Below are 18,137 nucleotides of genomic sequence, written 5' to 3' on the forward strand. Positions count from 1 at the left end.
GACTATGTGTCTTTCTGACTTCCCTCCCCCCCAGATATATTTATCTTAAACAGAACTATTTGCTACCAGACATCATATTAAAAGGATGTTTTGACTCCTTTTTTTTTTCTTCAGGTGAGAGTTATCACTCTTACCTGCTCCTTCTTAGATTTTTGAGTAGAAAAAAGAAAGCACATTCTTTATTCTCTAATTGAGGGACTAAGTTATGGTGAAACCTCTGAAAAACCCAGTGGAGTCATGTGTCATCAAAACTGCTGGCCAAATTATGACTTCCTCAGAAGAATTTGGAAACCTTAACCCATTCTTGGGCATTGAGTGCAGTTTTCTCTCATATTTCTATGTCTAACTTTTACAAGTAAGCAATGAGGAAAAGTTACTGAGATTAATGGTATGCTCCAATTTGGCTCTGAGTGGGCATTTCTAAGTCTCCATTTTCTGTCCTTTCTCTTGGTGTTGTAGTATGAGCTGAACAGGAGGGAGCTAGCATAAATAAGTGAAGTAGGAGCCATCTTTAGACTACATGAACTCTTCTAAGAGCCACCACGAAAGAACATAAAATAATTTTAGAGTCTCCCTCTTATCTGAAGGTTAAGAGCCCACATGTTGTTAATTTCATGCCAGAACTCTAATCTTAATGGTGAATAGGACCTCTGACTTTAAGATCTTCATATAAGTTTATCTGCATAGAATTTGCTTATAAAAATTGGAAATTTGCTCCCTATTAAAATTTAGGACAGTGGGGCTGGAGCAATAGCACAGCAGGTAGGGCATTTGCCTTGCACACGGCCAACCTGGGTTTGATTCCCAGCATCCCATATGGTCCCCTGAGCACCTCCAGGGGTAATTCCTGAATGCAGAGCCAGGAGTAAACCCTGTGCATCACCAGGTGTGACTGTGACGTCCCCCCACCCCCCAAAAGAGTAAAATTTAGGACAGTAACATCAAACTGGGTAGAAGGTTTGCAGCTGATATTGTTGATATCAGTGCTATTAAAAAATTGAACATTACAGATCTAAAAATGTATGCTGATTTCTAAGATGATGAGGGACTGGTAAGAGCCATGCCTTTAAAATTACAGATGTTTTTAGAGCTGTTTTTCACATCCGCTCTATTGATACTTCTGGCTAGCCTTAATTGTAGTAAATGCTGGTGTCCAACTTTTAAAGCACTTTTTTTTCCTACTCATCCAGATAGAGCAATATATTTCTGCTTATTGAGAGTGTTTACTTGTAGAGATTGACCCTTTATTTCTGTGGGACTGAGCCAGATTATCTAAGGAGTTCTCTGTGACATCTGTTACTGGTAAAAGTTAGCTTTCAAAGGATGCTATATAAAGGAAAGCTTTGATTAAACATATCCAGTTGCAGTCATAGTAATGAAGTCTGCTAATTAGTTTGGGATGGAAATTCAGGTGAAAATCACATGTATTTATTTGGCTCTAGAGTCTGAAGGTTTCTGGAGATCAGAGCATTTGAAACACTAATATAATTAGGGATTACAGTGGATAGTAATACATACTTTGCTTTGTGCTTTTTCACAAATGTATTTGTTATAATGGCCAATGGTACTCTGAGCTAGTATCAAAGAATGTAAGCCATAGTTAAATAATTTTCAATACATACTTCAAATATCTAGGTTTATGTATTAATTGAGCTTTCATTTATTTTTCCAAGATTGTATAGCCACTTAAAAGTTTATTCCGAGATATAACACAATTTTTTATTTTTATGTTTTCATTACTTAAGCTCACCCACCCCTTTGCCTAAACCAAATAAGAATAAGAAATAAGAACAAAAGTCCAGAAGAAAAGATGATTTTCAGGGTAGAAAACAGTTTTTTTTATAACCATTCTTGTAACAGTTTTTACATTTATTATCAAGGAACCCCAGTTTAGGTGTATCTCTGAAAATAGTTGAATATTTAGTTCTTAAGTATTCAAAGGAAGTTTATGAATGAAGTTTGGACAGTTGAAAGAAGTGAGTTTATTCCTTGATTTCTAGAATTTCAATTTTGTATCTCATTGTCTGGGATATAATCCACCAATTTTGAATGAGACGGAGCATATCAAAGCTATTTACGAAATTGAGCATTACGTATCTAAAAATGGATAAGTATCAGTTGACTTGAATGAGACAGATGTTTGGAATAAAATGGACAGGAATACATTTTATCTCAATTGATTATATGTGTGTATATATGTATAGACATATGGAAATTGAAATTTAGTAAAAATTGTAGATTAAAAGTATAAAATTTGGCAAAGTGCATTTTAATTTTATAGAGTTATAGGTAGGATATAGTCTGCATTATATTATTTATGTACTACATATGCATTCTACATAGAATATATAGAGAATATTGATTACCACCTCATAAAATAAACCCTCCTGAGAGAAAATGTGTAGAATATGAAATATCATAGCATTTGAAAAATGGGCATAACCCATCTTGCATGATCCTGAAGCCTTTGAAATTATTCCATGAAACCATGACATTCAACTAATCTTGTATTAAGAATTTATTGTGTCTGTGTATTTGCAATATGTTATTAAGGGTCTTTTAAATCCCATCTATTGTTAGAGGACTTAAAAAACACAATGAAGGGGCTGGAGAGTGAATTTGGATGTGTGTAGGAGGGTCGGGGAAAAGAGGGGAGGGCATGTACCTTGCATGTGTCTGACCTCGTACCACATATAATCCTCCAAGTACCTCCAGGAACCAATAACCCCTAAACACTGCCGGATGTGCCCCTCAAACAAAAACAAATTGAAAAAGCAAAGCAAAGCAATAAGAGTTATTATCAAGTTTATGGGCTGTAAATTTCTAAAGTCCTAGTGATTAAAGTATATGGGGCCATTCTTTTCTGTTTATGATATTTAGCCATTCATTACATTTTTGATAACTTGTTAATAGTAAACATAACTGCCTTTATGAAAAACTACATTTTCTAGTAATGACTTTTGTTTGTATCTTTTCTGATGGTACAGTATCATCTGCATATATACGGAGCCTAAAATGAGCCTCTGTGTTCTGCATTCTAATCTCGATCACAGTTATTCTACCCCTACACAAGTCTGTACATGATAGGTAATGAGTGGGAGGTGGGAGTGGGTGGATGGTTATGTGGCTATATGATTTGCGGTGGTGTTGGTGGGGAATTGAGCAGATGGTTGTGATAGCCATGTGTTATTAGATTCCCGTGGGAGTTGATGGTGGTGACAGGCGACTCACAATGTGCTATTTACAGTTTGGGTTTGCAGTCTTACAGTGACATCTGAATGCTCTTTAGCAACTGCTTTCATTACTGCCTTTCGAGGAGCTGCTAATTGAAAATGAAATTGTGGGTGGGCTTTAAAGGCAGGCACAGACAAACACTGTGGTAAATGCTACTAGAGAACTGTTGGATAGCTTGATACCCAATTTGTAATTTTTTAAGGAGGAAAATCCAAATGCATTTGAAGATTCTGTATATGTGCATAGGCAGTATTTTATCCTTTCCAGAGAGCCAAATTTGCACTCACTGGGCTGGAAACCAAGCCATCTGCCCACCTGTGTGTGTGTGGTTCTCTTTAAGTGTGTTTAAATCTGCATGACTGTAAGTTTCTTCTGTAAATCTATTAACGTCTTCATATATTTTAGCTTTTTAACAGATGTCATTAACCCCTTCCACTCTGTTCATGCAGTTACTGTGTAGTAGATGATTATCTAATATCTAGAATTTTGAGATAGTATATTCAAGTTCTTGCATCTAACTTTTCTATCCATAGCCCATTTTATATGATTCAGTTCTGTTGAATGTAATTTTAGACACTAGGTAAAATCAGAAAAGAAGAGAATTATGGATCTGGTTGGACTTGGACAACATACTTTTTGTCCCATTTTCTTACCATGAGCTATAGGTTTGTGATTTATATTTTGATTTCAGAGTTTTTAGCTAAAAAACTAGCATTTCTGAAATGTTCGATTTTGTAAGTATTTTTGTCAAATTCACAAAATAGTTTTTAAGAGAAACCTTATAGTGAACAAGGAAAGCACTTAGAAATGCTATTTTTAATTGAATATGAATATAAGTGCAGTTCTACTACATTGGGGGTTTTCTCATGAATGCTCTAGTGATAACTATCATACAAAGCCATATTAAATTATCTTTGTTGTTTAAGTAGGACTGAAGATTGCTTTTAGAGAGACCCTTAAACTTTGAGGGGTCCTTGGTAACACATCCCTTGATTTAGTTAACCATCAATCCCATTAGGACTGCTCTGCTTTAGTGATTGAACTGCTTAAATCCAAGTGAGCCACTGCTGGGTCCTAACGATGTTCAAAAGAGCCTACATCAGTATTATAAATAAATTCTTGAGCATTGCCTATTGGTCCAAACACTGACAGTTTTATGCTTAGCAGACAGAATGGAATTTTTGAAATAACTCTTTTAAATATTTACACACTTGGGAATATGATGCCAGCATTAATCTTCAAAAATGTGGAAAAGACCTATCAGAGCTGCCTGTTATTTTGCAATGGGGACTTCCAAACACTGCCCAGTGAGTTCAGTGGTCACGTCCAGTGATATTTAGTTAACCAGGCCAGAGAATTCAGTGCTAGGGCCACTTGGGCCCAGTGTTGCTAAGAAACCGCAAGGCCATACCAGTTGTGCTTGCAGAGGACAGGGGTTGAGGCATTTAATGCCTGGTAGGGAACTCAGGTCCCTGCACATATGAGGCCTGTGTCCCTTATGCAGGAGCTGTCTACCCAGCACAGGATCTTTCCAGTTATCCTTTTAAGTAAAGTGAGTTTCTTATTTTTAGAAAAAAGAAAGGAGCTTTAATTTTTTTTTCTTTTTACTAAGCCAACCACAGGACTGATGTGGTCAAGCACATAATTAGCATCATCTGGACCCAACACTGCATGGCATCCTACGCACCATGAGGTGCCGCCCTCAAAGCCGCCGAACACCACTGAACATGCTTTAATAAATGTAAAAATTGTTGGTACCAAAGCGATAGTAAAATGGGTATGGCATTTGCCTTGTATATGGTCAATCCACATTCAATCCCTGGTACCCTTTGTGGTTCCCTGAACTCCACCAGGAGTGAATCTGAGTGCAGAGCCAGGAATGAGCCCCATTTCCCCCAAAAATGTAATAAAATAGAGAGTTTTAGATCACATTTCATATAAAAATATTTTATCAATTTTTTGAGTGATATATTTATTACATTGATTGTGATGATGGTAAAATGAATATACACATATTCAAATTTCATCACATTATGTCCAAAAATTTTTTATCCATCTCTGTTATTTATAATATTATTATTGGTGGGTTCATAATTCCAACACCACGTCCATCACAATTTTGTGCATTTTTACATTACAATAAACCTGGGAAGAAATCAACTCTGAATTTTTCTGGAATTTTATTAACCGATCAGACAGTGTACACAGAAGTATAAAAAGAGCAAAAACTACAATAAAACTACCGAGCTACATTAATAATACAGGGTAATGTGTCATTTCAAAGAGTAAGTCTTATGAGAAGCTACCGTGAATGAGACAAAGCATCCCTTTTGTTTGCAAGATAGACACATTTTAAAAAAGAAGAAATAATAGAAAGAAGCAAAATAGTGTATGCATATGTATGTGTATGATAGAAGTAACATTTGTGTAAACACACACAAAAGGAAAGGCAAAGGGACAGCAGCAGCCTATCTCTCCCGCCGCCCGTGTTCCATAGTCTCAGTCCTTTTCCCCACTCCAGGGAGGTCGATGGCAGTGGTCAGGCGAAGGAAGGAAACGGGGGCCAGGCTGGTTGGTCTTAGCAGCAGTTTATTACATGGAAGAAGTATATGTCATAGAGGCCCCAGGTTCTCTCAAGCATGTGCTCACTTGTTCTCTCAGCTTCTGTCTCCATTCTCTCAGACTTGTCAGTTCTCTCAGCACATCACCCCAGTTCTCTCAGGCATGTGTTCCCTCAGAGAGCCCTGAAATCTCCCTTATATAGATCATGGTACCTCTAAAGGGCACAATACAGTGAAGTCATCAAAAGGAGTTACAGAAAGAACATTGAGGCGCAAAACATACATTGTTTCTTTACATCTGCAGGCCATTAATTTTGGCCTCCGAAAAGAAGATACAAAATCAAGACTGAAACCTTTCACAAGCACTGTCACAAGCTATAAGCACTTGGATTTGCATCCCAAAGACCAGTCTGCTAGAGCTTGGAATCTACATCCTGAAGACAAGTATCTGAGCTTTGCAGCCCAAAGACTAGCCTGGCTAGATCCCAGAATCTATATCCCAGAGATCAGGCCTGACCAGCACCTGAGGTTACTGAGAGAAAAGGAAAACTGCCTCTTACAATATACTGAAGTTATTTACTGAAGGCAGTTTCATTCATTCATTCATTCATCATCCTGTTATTCGTTGATTGCCTCGAGCAGGCCCCAGTAACGTCTCTTTCATCCTAGCCCTGAGATTATATTCAAGGCTCTTTAGGAGAATGAGACCCATCATTGTTACTGGTATTCGGCATATTTGGTACGCCACGAGGAGTTTGCCAGACTCTGCCCTGTGGGCAGGCTACATTCGATAGCCTGCAAGTTTGTCCAAAGTAGGAATGAGATAATAAGATGTCATAAAAAGATGTCCTGATAAGATGTCGCGTGGCCGTGAATGTGGCCGCGCGGTTCCGGGAGCTGGATTTTATAGTCTCTGAGTCTTGGCCGCTGATGGGATTACACGGCGCCAGGGGGCCAGGTGGTGGGTGTGATCCCCGCCTACTGGAATTTGGAGGATCTGGGTGGAGGATGTTCGACTCCAATCCGAGTAAGCTTGGAGATCTCGGCCCCGGAACCCGCGTGGCTTTGTCCCTCTGCCAGTACCTTCATGTGTGCGGAGAGTGGTCTCAGCATGGTGGTGGCTGGTCCTGGAGGTCTTCCGCTGCCAGAGCCCTGGTCGGGGTGGGGAGGATAGCTCAACCAGCTCCCCTCCAAGGGACCCCGGCGAGGAACAGCCAGGCGCAGGGGCAGGAGACTGCACTGGTCTCGTCCAGGAGCTGGATTTTATAGTCTCTAAGTCTTGGCCGCTGATGGGATTACACAGCGCCAGGGGGCCAGGTGGTGGGTGTGACCCCCGCCTACTGGAATTTGGAGGATCTGGGTGGAGGATGCTCAACTCCAATCCGAGTAGGCTTGGAGATCTCGGCCCCGGGACCCGCGTGGCTTTGTCCCTCTGCCAGTTTGAAAGGGAGAAATGTTCAGCCTCATCCAAACTAGTCAGGACACATGGGAAAGCCGCTCCTAGAACAGATTCTGATTTAACAGATCAACCCACCCTAAAATAGAATTCCCTGGGTGTGTTTCTCCTCTCCTTGTCCGACCAACATATAAGCATATATAATATAAATCATTTTGTATGGACACAGTAAGAAATACTTTTAAGCTTATAGAATTGCTCGCCTAGGGCCATCTCGATCTCAGACTGCAGTGCTCAGGCCAGATATCTTTCCTATTCCTAGCAGGGACCTAGTCTCGTTGTTACTTTTGGATCATGACAGCATTTGCCTATGATGAAACTCTTAACCTATAGTTAAGAATTGTGGCACCTTGGCCTGGCCCATCTCGATGCCAGTGTAGCACATAACTTACTGGCTTGCCCTGGTTCCATCCAGTCCCACATCAGGACCCTGCTTTTGGGGGTGCTAGGAAGTGAGGGCATCTGAGGCTTAAGTTGAGAAAACAAATGCCCAGGAGTGAATAATATTCAAAGCCAATTAAATCCTAAGTTACATAGCATAATATTAATTGTCTTCCTGTATCTGTACAAAAAGGACATTGCATTAAAATAAATTATTCAAAAGACATAAGGAGAGGAGAAAGGCAGTATTAACTTACAGTACAAGTTCAGTGTCCTAGAAGGATCCGACCTTACAAATTGGTTGGGGAAGAGAGCCCAAAGAAGTAGTTACAGACAACCAAAGTAATGGGAATAACTCGGGAGCACTGTGATGGGTGCAATCTGATAGACCTAAGCTCCTTGTACTCCAACAACATTGAGGAATAAGGTGATAGAAGGGAGTAACAGAAAGCCCATGCTAATAAAATTAGCAGTATATATGTTCAAAAATTTTTGTTCTATATGAAAAGTTTTGAAAATGTTAGAAAATTAAATATGAAGAGTGAAATAATTTTAAAATAAAATAAAGAATCTCCCTCTCTGCTGTTTTATTTTCTGATGTATCAATTACCAGTGGTAGGACCATATTCTGTACATTTACTAATTTCTTTTACAAAATACTGGCAAAACATTTTTGTAAAATGATAAATATTTAATTTTACAAAAATTAATGTTTCCATAATAATAGCTGCTTTGTGGTAGAAGTTTACTAGAATGAACTTTATAGAATATTCCTGTTGTGTTCCTTCCTCGAATGTACCATTTCCCTCATAAACCACACTTTTTAAATATATATATATGAAGTTATTTCTTTATCTGAGTTCTACTTCATTCTTTATTCAGTTCACTGATTGATGGTATTGAGCTCTATAGTTTATGGATTTTCTGACTCATCTATTACTACAAACATAGTGACCTTTGTTGGCAATTTTGGTGGACGAGGTCTGAACAAAATTTCAAAATGTTGTCATTGTTTATATACAGACCATTGACTGTTTTCTTTATTGCTAAGAGAGCTTCAGTTCCATAAAACATTGTACGTGAAATTCTGTTTTTTTTTTTACACAAATCTCAGAGGAGCTATTTTTCTAAGACCAAACAGAACAAAAACTCCTAGAATTTTTGCCTAAGTGGCAAAACCTATACTTAAAAATTGCCTGAGGTGTGTCAACAGTAGGTGGCATTTGTTTTCAGTATATTGCTATGAGACCAGAAATTTTGTTCCCCTGGAGAAGAGTGCAAATGATGTACTAACAGTTGCTAATGAAATTATAGCACCATATCAATAGCACTATTGATAACCATAGAATTGAAATAATACTATAATCAGGTTTTCCGCAGATACAATGATGATGGGAAAAGCCATGACTGGCTGGTGAGATTCACCAAGAAGGATTGCTAGACAGTTTAATGATACTTTCTGAAATTTAAGAAACTTTTGCATAAATTGTTATTCACTACCGCCAGACCACCTGCACTGAAATATTATTAATTTTTTAATTAAAGAGCCATGATTTACAAAGTTACATGAATGGTCCTCATTCTCCTGATCCTGAAGGAGCTCCCAATATGTCATCGGGCTACACTAGCACGTGACAGGGATGAATGGAGACGTTACTGGACCCACTTGAGTGAATTGATGAACAACGGGGTGATAGTGATGGTGATAGATTTACAAAGTTAGGTATGTTCTGTTTTAGGTATGTAATAATTCAACACTCATCCCTTCATTGTCAACTTCCCTCCAGCATTGTTCCCAGATTCCATGCCCCCCATCCTAACCCCCCAATACACCCCCACCCCCCATTACTGAAATTTTAAATCTTTATTTTTGTTTCTTTCTGTTCTGTGCCACCCTGGCTGTGCTCAAAGGTTACTCTTGGCTCTACTCAGGAATCACTCTGGTCAGGGCTTGGTGAGGCCGTCTGGGATGCTAGGAACTGAAATCCAAGGTGGCTGCTCACATGTAAGGCAAGTTCTGTATTTGCTGGATTAGTGTTCCATCCTGGGGGCTGGAGCGATAGCACAGCGGGTAGGGCGTTCGCCTTACAAGCGGCCAACATGGCCGACCCGAGTTCGATTCCTCTGCCCCTCTCGGAGAGCCCGGCAAGCTACCGAGAGTATTCGATATGCCAGACACAGTAACAACAAAGTCTCCAATGGAGATGTTACTGGGCCCGCTCGAGCAAATCGACGATCAACGGGAGGGCCTTTACCTTTACCTTTAGTGTTCCATCCCTAAATCTGTGTTTCTTGAATGAGTGAGAATGGGAGCTGGGGCAAGGTGTGCAGGAGTGTCACTGCAGTTGTGTGTGGAGTGGTCTGGGAATCACCTAAGAGAATGTCGAGGCTGCTCCCTCTCCTCTCAGTTTGGAGTCAGGAGTAAAATTGGTATTCTAGAATATGTCCTTCTTCCTATGTCTCTTGTTTGCTTCTTGATCTAGGATGCTTAGGTAACCACTTTGGTTTGCTCTCAAAGTTACAAAATGCCGATGTTGCGTTTTCCTTTGGGCTCTTGTTTGTGCTGACTGTTCTCCTCACTTTGATACTTATCTTGTCTGGGTACTTATAGTACAGGTCAAGTGACTTCAATATTTGCTGATGTGCTCTCTGTAAAAATATTTCTGTGATATTTCATTTAACTTCTAACAAGTTCTGCTTCAGCGTATCTGTCGAGCTATCCCACTCAGTCCACTCTCAGTCAATGCCAAAATGAGATCATGGTTGCTGCTATCTGAAGGGACACCGTGCATTCTCCATCTTTAATAGTCACATTTCTCTTGCTCCATCTTTACCAGTCATTTTTGTCTTTCTTCATCTTTACCAGTTGTATTTGTCTGTCCACAACCAGTTTAATTTTCCCCTGGAGTTAATTTTGTTTTTACTTCCCTATCTTTTGTTGTTAAAAGGTATTCCTATAACAAATTCCTTTAGAATTTGTCACCTAAAGAAGGACATTTTGAGAATGAAAGGGGCACTCTTAATAATTATCTGGGAGAAATGAGCAAAAACCAAAGACTTCCTAGAAAAGCAGGATCTGTGGTCACTCTGTTTACAGTTCACTCTTGATTCTTGACTTTTTCATGCAGTGCCTTGCTCTCAAGGAGTAGCATCCATGTTTGTCTCCATGCCTAAATGTCAGGACACAATGCTGTGACACTGATGGAGTCTGCCTGTGGCACAGAGAAAGTGAACCTTGAAAAAACATTTGCCATCTCCAAGACACCTCTTTCCTACTGCATTCTTGAACCCTTTTGACCCATTTATACCCTCACCTGTGTGATATTTTAAAGATATGTGTTTAATCGTATAATGTTGAGATCTGTCTTTTTAGTGACTTCTCGGTGTATCCAAATTAAAATTCAGAGTATGTGAGTTTCCAGTTCTCTGTTTCTTCAGATTCTCCCCACGCTCCCTGGCTCTTGCCCCTCTTGTAAGAATTTTCTCTATGTCTGATTCTTTCCCTGTTCTGGTTTCTTCCACAAGCTTTTTTTTCTCCTGAAGTGGTGCTCCCGATGCTCTTTTTGATGTGTTCCTTCTAGTCTTTTAAGCCAAGATGAAAGAAATGTCCTGTTCTTCCACAAGGGATTACTGACCCAGTTATTTACTTCCAGGTTTTGGCCATCGTCATTTCTTTTTGTACCCCATGTTAAAAGCTTCTAACATGTAGCCTAATTTATAATTACACATTTTTATTTTCTGCTGCCTTCATGAATGTCTACCCTATTTGCTGGTCTCCAAGGGCTTCTGAAGGGAAATCCCATTTCCATTTTCTCTATCATAGTGTTTGTGAACCACATTGACTGGGACATAGAAGAAAGTGCTCAGCAATGAAAGGAATTGAAATTGGGGAAATTTTTTTTTCCAATAGGTAGTTTTGCTAATAATACATTATTGTGGCAATCTGATGTTGATTGCTCACAGAGGAAAAAAGTGCCAACACAATATGACCTTTGTTTTCTCTCTTGGAAATTAAGATTGTAAAATGAGATGGTGACCAGCCACACACACCCCATGTAAAAATGTATTCCAAGAAATACCTGCCCTTTTGTTGAATGGTGGTTCTTATAAGTAACCTGTTGTTTCAAACTTCTTGCTGTTCAGGACAGTAGAATCACTGACAGGAGAACTTTCTTAGTTCTTATTAGCCTTTCTTATTTTAGAGAGAGCCTTACAAAGACAAAGGAGCAGTATTGACAGAGTTGAATGAGAGTGAGGTCGAATTTTCTAAGCATGCAGCTTGGAAAACTATTTGTGTAGTTCCATGTTCCCTGCTACATGCACACACACACACACACACACACACACACACACACACACACCAGGTCTGAGTTATGTTCAGTCTTGAAGAATGAACAGCCTATATTTGCATATTAAATTTGTTGTCCCACATGCCCTCTCTCTAAAATATTTAGTTTTTTTTAATCTTAAGTGCCCTAATTAAGTCATTCTCCCCATATTTGCTCATTCAGCAAACTTTGGGTGAGCATCATTTCTTTGCAAACTCCTAAAGAAAACTTTGTAGAGACATTTCTACCTCCTGGAGAAATTTCACTGTGCTGAGGTTGGCAGATAAGGTATAATTAAAGGGAGACACTTTTCCTTGACACATGTCACTTACTTCTCAGGGAGAAAGAAAGGGACCAAAAAAGGGACATGGTTGAACATCTCTTTATAGTGGCTGGTGGGCCTGCCTAGCAATAGTCAGCTTTTGCTCCCAGCTCAGTACAGTACTGGGGGCTGAAGTTGGGCCTCCTACATGCAAAACATACCCTCCACCATTTGATCTCTTCTGGCCCCTGAACCTCTCTTGAAGATTGGGTGCTTTCAAATGCATACACTAAAGTTCTCTAGTCAGTTCTTTCTCACCATACCATTTTTCTTGATCTGGCCTTGATCAATTTTCTAGGCTTCTCAGGTTTAACAAATTAATAAGGAGGCATTCTTGGGTTTTTGACTCAGGTACAGTTTACTGTGAATTACAGGTAATTTTATTGGCATCCTATTGGCTCTCCAGTGTTACAAGAGCCCTAAGAATGGAATGTTTGTTTTTATATTTGCGCCAGACCCAGTGGTGCTCAGGGTCTATTCCTACCCTTGTGCTTGGGTTATCACTTGAGAAAGTATTCAGGGGGCCCATCTGCCAGGTCTTCTGCATTCAAACCCTGTACTAAGCCTGTTGAGGCATTTCTCTGGCCCATGGAGTATTTTTTAGAAATGATTTTTCTCTGGCAAAAAAAAAAACAACAAAAATCAGCTGTTTATCATCTATTTCTAGAAGTTTCAGTATTTGGAAGTCCCCTTTCTATCATTCAAGGGAGCTTTATTGTTCCCTCTTTTTAAAGTAAAGGTAAAGGTAAAGGCCCTCCCCTTGATCATTGATTTGCTCAAGCGGGCCCAGTAACGTCTCCATTGGAGACTTTGTTGTTACTGTGTCTGGCATATCGAATACTCTCGGTAGCTTGCCGGGCTCTCCGAGAGGGGCGGAGGAATCGAACTCGGGTCAGCCATGTTGGCCGCTTGTAAGGCGAACGCCCTACCTGCTGTGCTTTTATTTAAAGAAATTTACTTGGAGAATTGTGAGTGGAAAGACAGAAGAAAAGATCGACGAGAGATGTGTTTCAGAGAAAACCTCTCCAGAGGGGAAAGTCTTTTGGGAGAAGGTTACATAAAATTTCTCCAAAATCTGCAATTCTCTGCATACATAAAAGTTAATCTGGGCTTTTCATATTCTTATTACGCCTTCAGATTTTGGGCCCACCGTTTTCTGGGTGGTACCTCAGTTCAGACTTCTGGGTTTCTTCAGTTTTTTTCACATCTGAAAAGCTCAGTATTGACTTCTAGGTATTGATTTTATAGCCTGCAACTTTACTATACAAGTCTGTTGTTTCCAGGAGTTTCTTGGTGGAGGTTATAGGGTTCTCTAAGTATAGTATCATATCATCTGCGAATAGTGAGAGCTTGATTTCTTCCTTTCCAACCTGAATGCCCTTAATAACTTTTTCTTGCTTAATCGCTATTGCAAGTACTTCCAGTACTGTATTGAACAGCAGTGGAGAGAGTAGGCATCCTTATCTCGTCCCTGATCTTAGAGGGAAGGCTCTCAGTCTTTCCCCATTGAGGATGATGCTTGCTGTAGGCTTGTGGTAGATGGCTTTAACTATGTTGAGGAAAGTCCCCTCTATACCGATTTTGGCTTGGGTTTTCATCATAAATGGGTGGTGGATCTTGTCAGATGCTTTCTCTACATCTATTGATATGATCATATGCTTTTTATCTCTTCTTTTGTTGATATGATGGATTATGTTGATTGATTTCCTAACGTTAAACCATCCTTGCATCCCTGGGATGAATCCTACTTGGTTATGGTGTATGATCTTTTTGATGAGTAGTTGGATTCTATTTGCTAGTAGTTGAGGATCTTTGCATCTGTGTTCATCAGGGATATCGGCCTGTAAATCTTTTTCTTTGTGGTATCTCTGTCTGCTTTTGGTATCAGGGTGATATTTGCTTCGTAGAAACTGTTCGGAAGTGTTTTTGATATTTCAATTTCATGGAAAAGCTTAAAAGGGATTGGTAGTAAGTCCTCTTTAAAGATTTGGAAGAATTCACTAGTGAATCCATCCGGGCCAGGACTTTTGTGCTTGGGGAGACTTTTTATTACCATTTCAATTTCCTTGATGGTGATAGGTCTGTTCAGATATTCCAGGTCTTCTTGGTTCCTATACGCAAACAGTGAGAGAGAAGAAAGTGCCATGAAAAAAATAATCCCTTTCACAATTGTGCCCCAGAAAATCAAGTACCTCGGAATCAGCTTAACTAAGGAAGTAAAGGACCTGTACAAAGAGAACTACAAAACGCTACTTCAGGATATAAAAGAGGACATGAAGAAATGGAAAGATATCCCCTGCTCATGGGTCGGGAGACTTAACATTGTCAAAATGGCAATACTTCCCAAAGCATTGTACAAATTCAATGCAATTCTTATAAGGATACCCATGACATTCTTCAAAGAAATGGAGCAAACATTCCTGAAATTTATATGGAACAATAAGCCCCCACGAATAGCTAAAGCAATTCTTAGGGGGAAAAATGGGAGGAGTCAACCTTCCTAACTTCAAACTCTACTACAAAGCAGTAGTAATTAAAACAGCATGGTACTGGAACAAAGGCAGAGCTGCAGACCAATGGAACAGGGTTAAATACACTGACATCTCCCCTCAACCATATGATCATCTAATCTTTGATAAAGGTGCAAGAAATATGAAGTGGAGTAAGGAAAACCTCTTTAACAGATTGTGCTGGCAAAACTGGACGACTACGTGCAAAAAAATGGGCTTAGAACTCTGCCTAACACCATGTACAAAAGTAAGATCAAAATGGATTAAAGACCTCAACATCAGACCTGAAACCATAAGGTACATTGAAGACAAAATTGGCAAAACCCTCCATGACATTGAAGCTAATGGTATCTTCAAAGATGTCACACCACTGGCCCAGCAAGTGAAAACAGAGATAGATAAATGGGACTTTCTTAAACTAAGAAGCTTCTGCACCTCCAAAGAAACAGTGACCAAAATACAAAGACAGTCTACAGAATGGGAAAGGATATTTGCCAAATACACATCTGACAAGGGGTTGATATCAAGGATATATACAGTACTGGTTGAACTCCACAAGAAGAAAACATCCAACCCCATCAAAAAATGGGGCAATGAAATGAACAGAAACTTTCTCAAAGAAGAAATCCGAATGGCAAAAAAGCACATGAGAAAATGCTCTACATCATTAATCATCAGGGAGATGCAGATCAAAACCACAATGAGATACCATCTCACACCTCAGAGACTGGCCCACATCTAAAAGAACAAAAGCAACTGATGCTGGAGCAGATGTGGCGAGAAAGGGACACTCCTTCACTGTTGGTGGGAATGTGGACTGGTTCAGCACTTTTGGAAAACAGTATGGATGATTCTCAAAAAATTAGAAACTGAGCTCCCATTTGACCCAGCAATACCACTCCTGGGAATATATCCCAGAGAGGCAAAAATGTATAGTCGAAGTGATATCTGCACTTGTTTGTTCATTGCAGCACTCTTTACAATAGCCAGAATCTGGAAAAAACCTGAATGCCCAAGAACAGACGGCTGGTTAAAGAAACTTTGGTATATCTACACAATGGAGTACTATGTAGCTGTTAGAAAAGATGAAGTCATGAAATTTACATTCAAGTGGTACTACATGGAAAGTATGCTAAGCGAAATGAGTCAGAAAGAGAGGAATAGACTTAGAAGGATTGCATTCATCTGGGGGATATAAAGTAACAAAATAGGAAATTAATACCCAAGAATAGTTGGGATCAGCACCAGGAGGATTACTCCATAGCTTAGAGGCCAGCTGGGCTTTCTAGGGGAAAGGGCAGCTAAAATAGAGAAGGGAGCACCAAATAAAGGGTGTTTGGAGGATCCTCCCAGGAGAGGAGATGCATGTTGAAAGTAGACTATGGACTGAACATGATTGCCACTCAATGCCTCTTTTGCAGACCACAACACCCAAAAGGAGAGAGAGAACAAAGGGGAATGTCCTGCCACAGAGGCAGGATGGGATGGGGGGATGGGTGTGAGAGGGATACTGGGATCCATGGTGGTGGGAAATGGGCACTGGTGGAGGGATGGGTATTTGATCATTGTATAAACGAAACCCAAGCACAAAAATTTGTAAATCTACAACTGTATCTCATGGTGTTTCACTATTAAAAAAAGGTGGGGGAGGAATAGCTCAGTATTTGCATCTCAAAGGTCTTCATGCCTTTGGGCTTTTAGGGCTTGCAATTTTACTTAGTTTTATCATTTTCCTAAAACTTCTTACCAGCCTTTCTGCTTCCTCAGCCTACAACATCCTCACCACAGAGATTTTTCCCTTAAATTCTTCAGGGTCACCTGAGTAAACGTTCTTCTTCTATCACTGCTTCCTGCTGGCAATAGATGGAGTTTTTTTTTATATACTTATCTGCATTAATCAGAAGATAGCTTATTCCTTTCTGTCAATTCTGTTAAGTTGGAACTACACAGTTATTCTCAATTCAAGTAAAAATTCAAATATTTAAAAATGTTAAAAATAGAATTCAGCACAAAAAATTTGTAAGTCTACAACTGTACTTCATGTTTCACTAATAAAAATTTAAAAAATGAAACAAGGTAAATAAAAAATGAGATGGTCAAAAAAATAGAATTCAAGGGACTGGAGAGAGTACAGCGGGGTAGGGTGCTTACTTTGCACACGGCCAAACTAGGTTCAACCCCCAGCATCCCCCATATGGTTTCCTGAGCACTGCCAGGAATAGTTTTCCAAGTGTAGAGCCAGGAGTAACCTCACAGAATCACGGGGTGTGCCCTCAGTCCTCCCTACCCTGCAGCAAAAAAAAAAATAAGAGAGAAAAGAAAAATGAATTCTGGACTAGGAATTCAATTGTTAAATCTATCGTTTGAGTACTCATGGTATATTATACGTGAATTGTCCAAGGAGTAGATCATAAATAGTTCACTAGTTTGCTATCAATTTTTCTTTCAAAGGATAATATGTCAGTTTTTAAAACAATAAACTTTGTGTTGTAAATGTAGTTTCCTGGTGAACTTCTCCAAAACCTTTTTTCCTGTATCATCCTTCTTTCTTTTCATGCTTTCCCTTGGTATTCTTTCACTATTCCGTTTCCTTTGTGATTAAGGTAATTGTTGAACAGTCATACTCTCCTACAGATAGACATAGTTTTAGGTGAATATAGTAAATGGAATTATCAAAAGGTCATATATGTTCTGGTAGACTTGATCCATTTAGCTGCAACACTTCTCTGTGTTTGTGTTTCTTTATTTTTGAGGGTTTGGTGGGCATACACTGTAATGCTCAGGGATTATTTCTGGGTCTGTGAAAGGTGAGCAAGGGAGAGTGACTCAAGAAACGTGTTTCTAACCAAAGTTCATGACTTCATCTCTCCTGACAGCTGCACGGTATTCCATTGTGTAGATATACCAAAGTTTCTTTAACCAGTCATCTGTCCTAGGGCACTTGGGTTGTTTCCAGATGTTGGCTATTGTGAACAGTACTGCAATGAACATATAGGTACAGATGTCATTTCTACTCTGCTTTTTCACATCCTCAAGATATATTCTGAGAAGTGGTATTGCGGGATCATATGGAAGCTCAAGTTCTAACTTTTGAAGGACTGTCCATATTGTTTTCCAGAAAGGCTGGACTAGTGGGCATTCCCACCAACAGTGAAAGAGTGTTCCCTTTCCCCCACATCCATGCCAACACTGGTTGCTTTTGTTCTTTTGAATGTGTGCCAGTCTCTGTGGTGTAAGATGATATCTCATTGTTGTTTTGATTTGCATCTCCCTCATGGCTAGTGATGTGGAGCAGTTTTTCATGTACCTTTTGGCCATTTGTATTTCTTTTTTTGAGGAAACTCC

General features: G+C 39.5%; 1 protein-coding gene across 5 annotated transcripts in view; it reads left to right on the forward strand.

Annotated features, from left to right (window-relative positions):
- The window catches only part of AUTS2 (activator of transcription and developmental regulator AUTS2), a 1,241,040-nt gene that overhangs the window by 349,498 nt on the left and 873,405 nt on the right, over positions 1-18,137 (forward strand). The window lies entirely within an intron of this gene.

The sequence above is a fragment of the Sorex fumeus genome, unplaced genomic scaffold, assembly GCF_029834395.1.
Source record: "Sorex fumeus unplaced genomic scaffold, SorFum_2.1 ptg000126l, whole genome shotgun sequence".
Lineage (NCBI taxonomy): Eukaryota > Metazoa > Chordata > Mammalia > Eulipotyphla > Soricidae > Sorex > Sorex fumeus.